Source organism: Notothenia rossii, assembly GCF_949606895.1.
Source record: "Notothenia rossii genome assembly, chromosome: 1".
NCBI lineage: Eukaryota > Metazoa > Chordata > Actinopteri > Perciformes > Nototheniidae > Notothenia > Notothenia rossii.
Window position 1 is genome coordinate 33201431 of NC_136912.1, and position 15562 is coordinate 33216992.

The 15562-nt window shown below is 41.8% G+C and overlaps 1 long non-coding RNA gene across 1 annotated transcript; it reads left to right on the forward strand.

Moving 5' to 3' along the window:
• The first annotated feature begins 289 nt into the window (after positions 1-289).
• Positions 290-13758, forward strand: LOC307027967. The gene is made up of 2 exons (XR_013804803.1): positions 290-1109; positions 7002-13758. It is a non-coding gene; the product is annotated as an uncharacterized lncRNA (long non-coding RNA).
• Positions 13759-15562: the final 1804 nt, after the last annotated feature.

Sequence of the window (15562 nt, forward strand, 5' to 3'; positions counted from 1 at the left end):
ATATATATTTTACACACTGCTCTGCTTTCTGCACGGACCTCACAGCTGTTCTCACTGTAAACATCGCGTTGCGATGAAAGCAGACAGTTACTAAAATAATATCCAAGGGATGCATGCAGAGCTGTCATTGGCTGAGATAAGTCCGGCCGTGCGTCACGCCTCCACCGTTCCCGGAAATGCATCTGTGGAGGAGCCGTGGAGGACCCATCATTGTCTCCTCGGTACATTTGAGTATTGAGAAACCTCTAGAGATTAATGTAGGCCTGTTATACTGAGTGATATATATTTTACACACTGCTCTGCTTTCTGCACGGACCTCACAGCTGTTCTCACTGTAAACATCGCGTTGCGATGAAAGCAGACAGTTACTAAAATAATATCCAAGGGATGCATGCAGAGCTGTCATTGGCTGAGATAAGTCCGGCCGTGCGTCACGCCTCCACCGTTCCCGGAAATGCATCCGTGGAGGAGCCGTGGAGGACCCATCATTGTCTCCTCGGTTAGAGCTCCTCCAGAGAGCCTCCTCGATGCTCGATCCTTGGTCCTCGAAGTGCATTTAGAGAAATGAGATGTCCTTCAAAATGGCGATCTGAAATTAATTTCCGGGTCACTACCGGAGGACAGAGGAGTCGAGGAGTCGAGGAGGGGAAATTTGAGTATTGAGAAACCTCTTATGCAAGTGGTGAAGTGACGCGTCCTCAAACCCGGAAGTAAGCTGCGCTCGGATTCCCTCGACAGAAAGCAATGGGATTTCTCCATAGGATTTTGGAAAATAGCTTGAAATAAGGTCTGTAGAAAACGAACCTGTTAGATAAATGCACGTTTTGTTCAGCCGGATAATATCCACATGTCTGTCAACCCTACTTTTATTATTTTCGAATCATAAATCTAATCGATAGATTTATGATTAGCATAAGTTCGTTCATGATGGCTCACTTCAGTGATAGTGATGATATCGTTAGCTAAATTATTAAGGGAGTAATTTTCAAGATTGAGTTAAAATGATAAACTGGAGTGACAAAGGATCAGCTGCATGGCCCCGCCATCAAGTGCTTCATCCAAAAGGACAGGAGGATGGATTTTGTGTTTCAATGATTTGATCATCAAAGGTAGGCCTAAGTCATTTTCAATGTGGGCCGCCGTGCCGACTTAATTCATTTGTAATTGTTACTTGGCTGTGGGTGCCCTGTCATGATAGGTGCTTTTTTGTGTGGTAGAGCAGTGGTTCTCAAACTTTTTTCAATAATGTACACCCTTGTAAAACAAAATGCAGCCAAGTACCCCCTGATCAGCGCAAAAACGATTTGTTAGGGGAAAAAGCCTATATAAACAGGTACAGTACAGCCTTGCACCATCAGTGTCTGATTTATTAAAACAACAACCTTGTAACTGAGAAACACTTCAATGCTACATTTCAAATGTTTACAATCCATCACTAAATTCATGGCCAACCAATTTTAATATCATGCAATAACACTAAGATGACATTAGTTGCATTGAACTGATCTTTTGAATAAGTTGTACTTACAATTTAGTGAGAAACATGGGCTTGTGCTTCACTGAGGACTTTGTCATTCTGACAGGGAGGCAACCTGCAGTTATTAGACTTCGCGTTTTGAAATATGTGTAACTCTAGTCTATGAATATAAAACCCACACTGCTCAAACTTCGTTTGGTGTATATATATAATATATATATAATTGGTATATTTATCTGTTTCTTTTTTCTTTTCTTTTTTTCATTAACATAAAATAAATCTCACATACCCCCTGAAGTACTCCAACTAGGGGTCCGCGTACCCCCATTTGAGAACCACTGTGTAGAGGGTCGCTGTCATTGATGCGTTTTGCACCCGGGCCGCTGTTTTGATATTCCGCTTAGGTATACGGTGTGACGTAATAACTCTTCTTTTTTTTCGAGGGAAGGTGGGAGGGGGGTCAGAGGGCCTAGGTATAAAAGTCACGGTTCGCCACTGCACAACAGACACACAGGATTTTCCGTCATATATTGATTCACTGTAAGGTCATTATTGTAAAAAGCATCTTAAGGCATGTGGAAAAATGGGGCATAAAAACTTTGTTAAGAGAGACAATACCTCGTTATAACAGGGTGAAAAGCAGAGGATGAAGGTGCCGACGAAGAGGCAAATCGAGAAGCTGAGTAAGTCCAGCCAGAAGAATTCCACGACCGCGTTCTTGCAGCGCATCTTGCTGGAGTAACTAATTGGGAACACCAGCGCCGCCATGTTCAGCTAGAAAAAAAGTCTCTGAGACACTCACAACCTGGCACACAGAGTCCCGGAAATGCTTTGATCTTTGAGCCACCACAGAAAAGTGGCCGGCATGTTGATGATGGTAAGGAGGAAATTGGAGAAGGACAGGTTCAGGATAAAGATACCAGACACTTGGGATCTTAACTCTGCGCTGTGCGTAAAATTTAGCAACACTGATAGGTTTGTCAACAAGGAAAGAACGGATATCACCACGATGAACTCTTCCAGGGGGAAAGCCGGTATGCTCCTCTCTTGAGGTTTACCAGCAGTGGGGAGGGGGCTGTGCCACTGTGGAGAGTTCACCATGCTTTCATTTCCCCACCAACTGGTCACTTCCTTGGCGCACATGCCAGAAGGGACATACTTGGAGAGCTGTCCAGTGCCGAAATACCCAAAACTCATGAACTAAAAACACATGTTGCTTAAGATCTATAGTAATTGAAATCAGTGTTCATTATCTTTTTTAAGGCATACAGTAAAAAGCTCCCCCCTGCTTTAGTCCACAGTCACTTGCCAATGGCTTTCCAGGTTTTGAAGTGTTTACATCTCGATAATGCGCACTTTCGCTGGATGTGCATGTGCTGTTGGGTTGTTGCCTCATGTGACGCTTGAACAATATCCATGCAAGAATGCGTTATGTCAGTTAAAGTCTCTGGACTACAACGGGAAACACATCAGCATATATCCCGATTTCAGTCCCGAGCTTACCAGAAGACGCCGGAGCTTCGATCCAGTCAAACGCAAGCTCTGTGAACTCAACATGAAGTACTTTCTCCTCTACCCGTGCACCCTCTGCATTGTTGTTGATGGCAATGGGGGCAATCTTCATGTCTACCTCAAACTCTCCTGGGTGATGAACATCCCCAGAGATGAGGCTGCTGCTAATGGTAGCATGTTGATCCACTTCGATGGTGCAGCTAAGTGACTTTATCCTCGGTTTCCTCTCTTCTCTTCTCTTGTTTTTATTTTTCTCATCTTCTCTAAAAACAGAGACCTGTTTACGTGATGTGCCATGACTGCTGAGATGTTGTTGACAATCTCTTTTGTGTTTATTATAACTTAATATAACAGGGGGGTATACTACGAAGCAGGATTTTCGCTTAGCCGGCTAACTTCAGGGAAAACTCTGGGTTTCCGGTCCTACGAAGCTGGTTCTCTTTTTAGCATGCTAGATCTCCATGGTAACTTATGCTGTGCGGCTAACCTGGTCGGGACCAGGTTAGGTTGCAGGCTAAGAGCTCAACTCAGTGAAAGCACTGCCTGCTGACCAATCAGTGCTCAGTGTGCGGAGTTTAAAGCGATCAAGTCATATTACAGGAGAAAGCAGGGTTCGAGTTACGTGGGAGCCAATGGAGGCTGAGCTCCCATAAGGAGGAGGCTGAGCTCCCATAAGGAGGGGCCTGAGCTCCCACGGACCCAGTGAAATCAAACATCTGTGGGGGTTGCTAATATACATTACCAACAACCATTATTTTGATCACAAATAATGCATTTTTCAATGTAATGAGTATTATTTACGTTAACGAGGTAAATAGGCAAACAAAACAATGTTTTCCAAAATAACTACGTATCGTATTCTCTCTTGAATTACATTATGCCTGCACTTCACCTCTAAGGTGCGCAATAAGATATTGCGAAATCTATGCCTGTGAGGCTGTGAACGTGCTGCGCGCGCCTGAAGAATGAACCGTTTTATCAACAGACATTCAAATATATTGACAAGATACACACATACATACTACGAGTACCGTAGGCTAGCAGACGATTACCATGCCGCCCAAAAAAAGGCCACTGCCGCCGACGGGGTCTACAAGCCTGGCTAGTTTTGGTGTTCTCACAACGAAACAAAAAACAGCTTTTGACAACCAAAATGCACCTGCTAGCATGACAGCTAGCACTAACCTTGCTGCTACGGAGGATGCTGTCTTTGGTAAGGTATGTGCGTGTGTGTGTCTGTGGCCCTTTCTCATTTCTCTAACTCCCCTCCTCGACTCCTATCCTCGAGACTTAGTCCCGCCCACAGGAGATGCGAGCGGAGGAGCCGAGGAGAGAGGAGGGGAAGCAGCAGGCGGTTAGAGAAATGAGAACTCCTCTCCTCTGAGCGGTCATTTTAAAGAGACGTCCATTAATGATGACAGGAGGCACAGCAGGGTTGTGGCTAGAAAGGATCCGTCTAGTGTAAAACTCTCGCGAGAGTTTGCAAGTCACGTGGCTGAATGTTTACATTTGGCAGGCAGCCTTTCAGTTACGATCGTTAACATCAGTGGGCCACAGCAAATGATGGTGAGAAGCTAAACTATCTATTAATGATGTCAATGACAGGGAGTGTGATTGTTGAAGTAGGGTGTTAGCGGTCTTGCTGTTCAAAGAAGAATGACAACACTGTAGATCACCAACGCTACGGTTTATTTTTTATTCACAGGCAAGTCAACGTTGTCGCAGTAAAAGTCCCAAGATAGCTCCTGGTGCAATAAAATGTTCCCTTTCAGTGTTTTACTATTATCCTGCTGCATTAATGTGTATGTTGCATCATGTTACTGCTGTAGATGTTTTTCCGAGCCGCTCCAACGAGAGTTACAACGAGAACGTGACGTCATATTTACACAAGACGGATCCTTTCTAGCCATAACCGCACAGCAGCCCTCTGTCTGATGGACAGATGTGTTCATGACGACTTATATCAATCAATCAATGTCAATCAATGTTTATTTATATAGCCCAATATCACAAATGTTACATTTGTCTCAGTGGACTTCACAGTTTGTACAGAATATCAGTATGACAATACGACACCCTCTGTCCTTAGACCCTCACATCGTACAAGGAAAAACTTCCAGAGAAAACCCACAGTTTAAAGGGAAAAATGGGAGAAACCTCAGGGAGAGCAACAGAGGAGGAATCCCTCTCCCAGGACGGACAGACGTGCAATAGATGCCGTGTGTAAATTGAAAAGATAATACATTTGCAACATAGGTAGTCCAAATGTTTGGAAATGCATGTGTGTATAATAGGAAGATGAATCCACGAGTATATCCATCCAGGACTTATGATCCAGGACCACAGCCACGACTCAAGATCCAGGACTCGCAATCCATGACACAGGACCGCAGGATCATCCATGACTCCGGATCCCGGCGTATATAGACACCAAAAAGAAAGAAATTTGGGGAAGCTGGGTTAATCGGAACATGAGAGTACACAGGTATAGACAGAGAGAAGGAAGAAGTAAGATGTCCCCCGACAAACTAAGCCTATATCAGCAAAACTAGGGGCTGAATCTAATCAGCCCTAACTATAAGCTTTATCAAAAAGGAAGGTCTTAAGCGCACTCTTAAAAACGGATAGGGTGTCTGCCGTCCGAACACAAACTGGAAGCTGATTCCACAAAAGTGGAGCTTGAAGGATTATTTGAATTATTTGAAGTATTAAAGTAACGTGGTATGGCAGGAAAGTTCAATCTGGTATATTCCTTTTAATGTCACCTTATATATATTCATGTGTGTTAAATTAGAAGGGACAAAGTATATTTTCCCTCCCCCAATATATTGAGGTGAAGTCCTTGTGTTTAGAGAGAGATGTGAGCAGGGGACACCCTTATTTGGGGATAGTGCCAAGACGCTGGAATGTTTCCCTCGTAAAAGAAGGGTGTGCGTTACACATGCTTGGAGCAAATGTGTGTGTGTTTTCATTGCAGTAAATATATGTGCTACATGATTACTGGTCAACTATACCTCTGTTCTTATTCTTTCATGTGTGGGTACTAAATGGCTACAAACATTGTGGAGAAATTAGCTTAAACATGTTTTATTACTCTATATGAAATGGAAGCAGTTTTTTATGATAGGGACGAGAGAGCATTTTCAGCATGTCAATTATCAGGGAAATCTACTTGTTTTCAATAGACGTGTGTGGTTAATTACTTTGTATTAATAATAACAGTATGTGTAAAGGAAGCTGGAAATATACAATGTGAAACCTTTTATTTGAAGTAAAGATGTGAACGATAGCTCAAACAAATGGAAGGGCTGTAGGACTAATGAGTGTGTTCTCTATATTAGGCCTGTGTGAAGTTTGACTATTTGAAAAGCATCTCTAATACTGCTTAAGAGCATAGGTAATGTGTTCCTCGTTATTATTGATATGAAAGTAATTAACATGTATTACGTATATTTAGCCAACTATAACAACTATATCTTAAAACATACTTTTAACTTGTGTGTGGCAGCCTGAGGCGGGAAGATGGACACAGGGACAAAGGGCCATAAAGGGGATGTGTGTGTGCTGGCTACAAGATGTGAAATAAGATAAGGAAACTTGTTGTTGAGAGCAGGTTCGTACCAGACACCAAAAGGTGTCTGGTCTTCGTCAAACTGAAAGAGACTTTTTGTTTCCGGGTTTCTTCTGCTGTGTCGCACTGATTGGGTGCGACAGGCCATGTGTTGGTCTCTGCCAATAAGATGACCTCTGGGGGAAAGCACGTACACCTCCTCCTCCTGTGTTTTTAGTATGAAACACTGTGTTTTCCTTTGGTTCGCGCTCTTGTTTTTGACCGGCCGTTCCTGAGACCTGTCTCACACGTGGTAGAACCTGAGCCCGGAGTACTCTGCAGAGTGCTTCGTGATTCCTTTGTATTTGTATTGTTACCTTGTAGGCTATCATTAAAACAAGATTATTGTTTCACTTGCATTCTGGTGTTTCTTAATCCCTTCCTTTTTACGAATTTACCCAGCTTATCAAACGACACGCGGAGACGAGGTTGGTTTTAAATATCCTCCAAATCTCCAACAAGTGGTGACCCCGACGTGTCTGAGTGGGGTGTTTTCGGGGAAGAGACCACCAGCGGCAAGCGGACGAATGGTCCGGAGAAGAGGCCTAGAATAATCTCTGACAACTAAAACGAGGATCCTACAATTGAAAGGTGAGCAGACAAGCCTGTTTCTATCGAAGGTCTGTAATTGGCTAAACTACATTTTAGAGTTGTCAGAGACATATTCCGGTGTCATAGTTGTTGCGGTGGAATATACAAATACATATTTTAGATAGGTAGGAAAGTTATATAACATAAAAGTGAATCAATGAGGTATGTAAGACGAAGGTGAAAGGCCACGTACTTTTTTCAGAAAGGAGACGGCTGAAGACTCGTTGGGGGACGTCCAGTGACCGTTTTCAGACGGCATCCAGGAGACGAATCTGAATAACAATTCTTAGGTTCATAGGAATCGAAGTTGAGTTATAAGTAAAATCCAAAGGAGAGTAACGCAACCTTCAAAAAGCAATTTTGAAGTGACCGGACCTCATTAATCCTTTGTTCTGTGGGGGTTGAATCTATAAAGCCAAACGTCACGATAAAGAGTTCTGTAAGCCTGGGTTACGTCAGCGTCACATCGTTGAAAGACGGTGTTGAAGCGCGCTGAGAGGCTTGCTAAACTTGTTGGAATAAACATCGGACAATAAAAGCTGAATAGACTGTACGGGGAAAAAAATTTCTGTGAATATTTACTGGTAACAGAAACAGCCTAAGTCAGATGAATAGATACGAAGTCATAATGAAGGGAGAATTTTAACGAGAGGAGCGTGAGTTAAGAGCTTACGAGGACAGTGGGTTCAAGCAGAAAAATTGAATAAAAGGATAGCAGAAGTGCTAATTGTTGAAAGAAGCCCCCCTTTTCCAAAGGAGGCTGAGAGCTACAGCAGGGGAGAGAGAAGGGGGTGTCAGTATTTGTCTGTGAGAGTTCCCCCCACCCTTTTTCCTCTCGAGAGCAGCAGCAGCAGCCCGGAGTGTGTCTGCTTGCTTTTTTCTCTAGTGATCTGAAGTTGGAAGGAAATACATAGAAAATTAACAGATCAAGGTGTGATTTGAAGTGGTAGATATATTGAAATAAATAAACAATGATTTGCTGTTATTTAAATATAGTCTTTGAGAACTGATTGATACCGTTGCATTGCGTTGTGAATTTCATGGTATTTGTCTTAACTATAATGTACCCACATGCATGTGGTTTCTTTGTCCCAGTTCATTTTAAAGTCAGCCGCCTCATGGCTAAATCTAGTTGACCCCATGAGGTCAAGAGTCATTCTGTTAGACCACCATCTTCTGAAAGACAAATCATTGTTCTTTTGTCACATTTTGAATTAGAAAAGAGTTCATTTTGCTAGATCAATTTATCTATAAATGTTGTAGTGGGAGTTTTGTGTTTGCTAACATTTTTAGGAACGACAACACTAGGAGATGAGTAAACTCAAGAATCCGTGGAGTGTAAATACATTGAGAAGAACACATTTTTATACTCTAACTGTTTGCACATCATAGACAAGGAATTTAGAAAATATAAATAAATATTCACCAAAAGTAATAAGTAAAATGGAAAGTAGACATGGGCCTACACTTGAGTCAAATTATATTACTGTGATCTGATCAGTGTGCTCTGCAGGTTTACTATTGTTCTAAGTAACAGTGGGATTTAAAATATTGGAGAAAGTATGGAGATGTTCTTTCATAGTGTGTGAAATATGTGATGCTTGAAACAGGTATTTCAATTTATGGAAGAAAATGGTTTCTTGAAAGAGTCAGGTTGGGTAGATATGTAACAATGGATGAAACAATTTATAGAGGGAGTTTTTGTAATATCATTAGTAGACATTAATGGTGTTGTTTAGATGGCATTTAGCAACTAAGACAGATAGTATGATTAGAAAGAGACAGAGTGGAAAGGGTTGGATTGATTCAATCTCAATGTGCTAGATTTCTTATGGATAATGCGTCCCGGGACCTGGACTCCCCCTCTGAGTTAGAAAGGCTACGACCCCGTCCCTCCAAGCAGACAAAAGACCCAACCCAAAAGGAGGCTCATCCTTCTCCATCAAACAGACAGAGAACCGGAGCTGAACCGTCTCCACCTGAGGCATCCAGAACCAAACCGCTTGCTGACATACAGAAATACTCTCATCAGTCCCTCAGACAGGGCTGAGCCACGAGATTTGGCACAGGAGCAGAGTGGGGGACATGAGAGCAGAATCCGCCCTCCATAAAGCAGCAGAGAGACTGTAAAGGAGGAGATGAAATGCAAAGCAGTGCAAAGAACAGTGGCATGATGTGGGCTGCAGATGTGACTGGGCCAAAGGCTGCCTAAAAGAGTTACAGCGGATGGATTCAAGAGCTGATGGACTGAAGAGAAGACAGAATCAGAGGAGTTGGCATAGTCGATTTGAAGTGAGGAGGTCGGGGTCACGGCTTGAGACAACCAGGGGAGGAGAAAAGGAGAACGGGAATGAGTGAGTTTACACATAAACACACTTATTCACAAAACGCACATAGAAGACACCACATTTAAAGAACTTGAATTGACTTGATAAATAAGTAAAGATAAAAAGAGGTATTAACCATGAATTAATCGATTGGTAAATTCGAAATAGCAGTAAAGAGGAAACTATTAATGTAAAATGAGAAAATCATCCTAAAAACACACTGAGGGTTAAAGGGGGAGACATGAGGGAAATATGCACTACACTTTAAGCAGGGGGTGTTTTGGAGTAGCACAGTGTAGAACCATATTCTTCAATCTTTCCATCATATTAATAAATCATTCTTCAAGAGATTTTTATTCATGTGTGAATAAAGCAGTGATCTCATTTGTTACAATATTGATTTCACCATTGTGGCATAGTTATTACCATAGGAGGGCTTTAGGATGGAAACTGTTTTTAATCCTTGATAGAGTAAAGGGTGATGGTTGCATGTTCGGACACCCAAGGTTCCACACACTGCTAAAGAGTTTAACATTGTTTTTAAGTAGACCAGAATTGAAGATAAATGAGTATAATGAGCTATGAAATGCAGAGCTACACAGATCCTAGTAATGGGTTGACTTAAGATAATAGTTATGTACACAAGTTTCTGAATTACATTTATTAGACATTTTAATACTACTTAGGTGTAAATAAATTGCAGTAGTAGTAGTACTATTATGAAGTGAGTTTTGTACCAAGTTGCAGGAAATGTGGGAAGCAGCCGTCCCGATGACAAGTTAGAGATATCTGACTTAAGGTGGTAATCGTGAATTGATAAATGATGGCGCTCCATATATGACTGATTTTTGTAGACAGAGGATACTGGCCTATGCTGAAATATCAAAGTCTCTGCAGAGCACGACACATGGCCAATGAAACTGAGACCAAATGACCTTTGACCCTGACTGACAGTGTGACTTGAGAACAGCACTATCAATGACTGACTCTGGGGCTGACCAAACTTGACTTTACAACCTGACAGAGTGAGTGTGAATGAATTTCTGCATGTGATCAGTGTAACTGCATGATTCTAAAACAATAACTAACCGAGCATGTCTTTGGACTAATACATTATTTTGGAGCTCCATGGGAAACACAGGTTTCCTACAATTCCACGCATTTGGAAAAATGCACATGTGACCCGTTTCTAATTCCCACAGGAGTTGGCGGTTTGCAAATGTAAAACTCAAACTAAAATCTAAAGATTCTGTTTCTTTTAGGACTGCCAGCTGGAAATGAACACTTATTTTCCCTGAAGTGTTTACTGTGAAAGATGATGGATGTACTTTTGTGAATGATGTTTGGTATTTTCTTATAACCACTGGTTACCTGAAGGTTTTCTTCCCATACAGTATTTTTTTACACATGTGTACATGTGTAAAAAGGGGGAGTGTGGGATATTTTCATTTAGGGACTGGAAGAAACCTGCCGCCCCAACTCAGATGTTCAATCTGACCATTGATTGACAGTTTTAGATTTAACCTGCTCCATATCTGGGGATAAGATAATGTTTGATTAATGTTGACATGTTTCTAATATTGATTGAGTTATAACAGGTAACCCAGATGCAGAATCAGTGGCCAAGGGGCTACTGAGAGAGGTAATTCCAGATTGAGAATGAGAAGGTGAACTGTGATAATGAAAACAATTTTGTAATATTTCAACAGGTATTAAAGTAACTGATGTTTGAAATGTAGAAAGAACATATTACAGCTTAGTTAAAACATAGTAATGTAATGAGATAGAATTTAATTTAGACAACATCTTGTAACTAGCCTGGTAAAGAAGTAAAAGCCATAGACTGTTTAGATCATTATGGGGATGTACATTTAATTTAAAGTCATAATAGAAAGACATTTGATGACAGTATGTTGGATTTCTGTATTCATTTTTCAGCTTGATAATATCCAAGCAGTGACAGGTAGAAGCAGTCTCGCCTGGAAATTATTCACTTTGTCAGTATCATGATTTTAGTTGTTTTTAATCCATAACATTAGTGTGTTCCATTACCAGAAACATTAGCAGTTCATATTATATTTAGATTTTAAATGGGATCTCAAGGATTTCATTTATAATAACACAGATGCTTGTCGGGAATTCAGAGCTATTGAGATATGTTATTTAGTTCACCTGAAGATGTTGGAGTTTATTTTGTTGACACAAGTATTAGAAGTATTAGAATTCTGAAGTGGCCTACCAGTGGTTGGTCAAACACCTGAGGGCCCAGAAGCACTGAGCGTAGACTTGAGGGGTGGGTATCAGATTTCTCCACACAGGTTGCTGGCGCCAAAAGGGGGACCCGAGGAGCAGGAGGCCGACACAGCGGAGTTCGTCTGGCTGAAGGTCGTCAGGTCTACGTGACTCAACCCCAGGTTCTCCGGCCTCTACAGAGTGACCCAGAGGACATCTCATGCCGTCCGCCGAGGAGCAAAGGGGGACATCTGGTACTACTGGAGACAGTGTGCGGCGAGGAACACTCCGGCTAGGACCTTGGAGGACATCAGGATGGACCTGGCTATCGTCAACGCGGACATCCCTACAGCAGACGACTTGGAAGGAGGCGTCAGCGGGCTGGGGGACTTCTCGAGGCAGCAGAGGAGTCTACTTCTCTCTGATCAGATTCATCAGTTCCACCTTTGAAGGAAAGGCCGCATCTCCCCCTCCCTATCAGCTGCCCTTGTTGGCGTATTCCGCTGAGGGGGGGGGGGGGGGGGCCCTGATGATTCAACAACACGCAAGGATGCTGCTTTCTGGCACTCAGGCTCTCACTCTGATAGTTTCTTCACTGTCATTGGAGGTTGTTTTCTGTTCTCAAGGGTTTAATGAAGGGGGACAGACACAGTATCAAAGAATGACAGTAGTTTGTTTCAAATGTCTTATGTGTGTTGGTCTCGTTAATGCGAGACCAAAAGGGGGAAATGAAGGATTATTTGAATTATTTGAAGTATTAAAGTAACGTGGTATGGCAGGAAAGTTCAATCTGGTATATTCCTTTTAATGTCACCTTATATATATTCATGTGTGTTAAATTAGAAGGGACAAAGTATATTTTCCCTCCCCCAATATATTGAGGTGAAGTCCTTGTGTTTAGAGAGAGATGTGAGCAGGGGACACCCTTATTTGGGGATAGTTCCAAGACGCTGGAATGTTTCCCTCGTAAAAGAAGGGTGTGCGTTACACATGCTTGGAGCAAATGTGTGTGTGTTTTCATTGCAGTAAATATATGTGCTACATGATTACTGTTCAACTATACCTCTGTTCTTATTCTTTCATGTGTGGGTACTAAATGGCTACAAACATTGTGGAGAAATTAGCTTAAACATGTTTTATTACTCTATATGAAATGGAAGCAGTTTTTTATGATAGGGACGAGAGAGCATTTTCAGCATGTCAATTATCAGGGAAATCTACTTGTTTTCAATAGACGTGTGTGGTTAATTACTTTGTATTAATAATAACAGTATGTGTAAAGGAAGCTGGAAATATACAATGTGAAACCTTTTATTTGAAGTAAAGATGTGAACGATAGCTCAAACAAATGGAAGGGCTGTAGGACTAATGAGTGTGTTCTCTATATTAGGCCTGTGTGAAGTTTGACTATTTGAAAAGCATCTCTAATACTGCTTAAGAGCATAGGTAATGTGTTCCTCGTTATTATTGATATGAAAGTAATTAACATGTATTACGTATATTTAGCCAACTATAACAACTATATCTTAAAACATACTTTTAACTTGTGTGTGGCAGCCTGAGGCGGGAAGATGGACACAGGGACAAAGGGCCATAAAGGGGATGTGTGTGTGCTGGCTACAAGATGTGAAATAAGATAAGGAAACTTGTTGTTGAGAGCAGGTTCGTAACAGACACCAAAAGGTGTCTGGTCTTCGTCAAACTGAAAGAGACTTTTTGTTTCCGGGTTTCTTCTGCTGTGTCGCACTGATTGGGTGCGACAGGCTATGTGTTGGTCTCTGCCAATAAGATGACCTCTGGGGGAAAGCACGTACACCTCCTCCTGTGTTTTTAGTATGAAACACTGTGTTTTCCTTTGGTTCGCGCTCTTGTTTTTGACCGGCCGTTCCTGAGACCTGTCTCACACGTGGTAGAACCTGAGCCCGGAGTACTCTGCAGAGTGCTTCGTGATTCCTTTGTATTTGTATTGTTACCTTGTAGGCTATCATTAAAACAAGATTATTGTTTCACTTGCATTCTGGTGTTTCTTAATCCCTTCCTTTTTACGAATTTACCCAGCTTATCAAACGACACGCGGAGACGAGGTTGGTTTTAAACATCCTCCAAATCTCCAACAAGCTTGATAAGAAAAGGCTCTGGCTCCCATTGTACTTTTAGAGACTCTAGGAACAACCAACAACCCTGCATTCTTGGAACGCAATGCCCTAGTAGGACAATAGGGTATAATGAGTTCTTTAAGGTAAGATGGCGCCTGCCCATTAAGGGCTTTGTAGGCGAGAAGAAGAATTTTAAATTCTATCCTGTGTTCTATAGGGAGCCAGTGTAAGGCAGCCAGAACAGGAGTAATGTGGTCCCTTTTCCTAACTCTGGTTAGTACACGAGCTGCAGCATTTTGAATCAGCTGAAGCGACTTGACTGACTTCTTGGTACACCCTGATAATAAGGAGTTACAATAATCCAGCCTTGAAGTAACAAATGCATGGACTAGTTTCTCTGCATCGTTTTGAGGCAAGATATGCCTGATTTTTGCAATGTTATGTTATATATGTACTTTTAATTCATTCACAGTGTGGTATAATGAGACAATAACAGGCTACAGATGCGGACACATAGACACACACACACGTATATATTTATATAAATATATACAATTTCAGAATCAAACAGAGCACTCTCATGATAACGTAACACTATCAGAGACTGGATATTGCTAATTGCTGTCGAGGAGTCAAGGAGGGGGATTTGATGAAATGAGAAAGGGCCTGCGTGCGTGTGTGCGTGCGTGCGTGCGTGTGTGTGTGCGCGTGTGTGTGTGTGTTTGTTGGACCACGTAATTAGCAGTGAAGTCAGTCTCTCTCTCTCTCGTTTTATCTGTGAGAGCAAATTTTTGTATTTTCTTTCATTTGTATAGCTCTTACGTTGTTATTGATTGTGTACGAGTTCATGTGTTTGAGCATGCGCAGTCTGTCCTGAAGTTGTGGAGAGAGTAAAACGTAATAAACGGAGGCGCTGTTTGTGACGCTCCACAAGTACAGAGTTCCTGAGTTTTTGTGATTTTGTAATGATCTTTGAAGCTCTAACACATCAGACACTAATTGTATACTCGCAAGGCCAGGGTGTGCAATATATACCATCAGTTGGAGTCTGCACCTCCAAGGTGCGCAATACATTATTGTGCAATCTATGCCTGTGACTGTGTGCGCGCCTGCACGTGCGCGTGCACGCACGCATGCGTTAGTTTTAAAGACCCCCATAGAGCTCAGTTTATAACTCGAACCCTGGGAGAAAGGAAATACAGAAAAGCTGCCGTTGCATGAAAGTCGGCCGGCAAAAATCACCGACTGTGTGAACATCACATTAATAGAATATCACCTCCCATCTTCAGAGCAATCTGAATATTATAACATTAGCGTTAAGAAAGCTTACTTACATATCTGCCACAACATAAGTAACCGGATCAGAGTAACATTAAGTACAGTCCGCGGCATATCACATCATAATGTATATTTCCTTATCTGAGTCAGCTGAGCCGTATTTGGCCGTGCAACACTTACAGTGTCACATACTGTATGCAGAAGTATTATTTTAAGCAACACATTAAGTTGACGAAACACTCGAGACAAAAGTCAGATCCACTCGTGTCTTATCCACAGTGATATCATAAACCTGTTAATGTACGCATTCAAACACTTTTTCTGTTACCAGCTGTATTCACCTTGCAGGTGCAACTATGTGGCTTTTATCCTGGATAAAGTGTTTAAGTCATGGATGTTTAAAGTTTAACTTCTTCATTATGTCTAATATTAAAGTTCA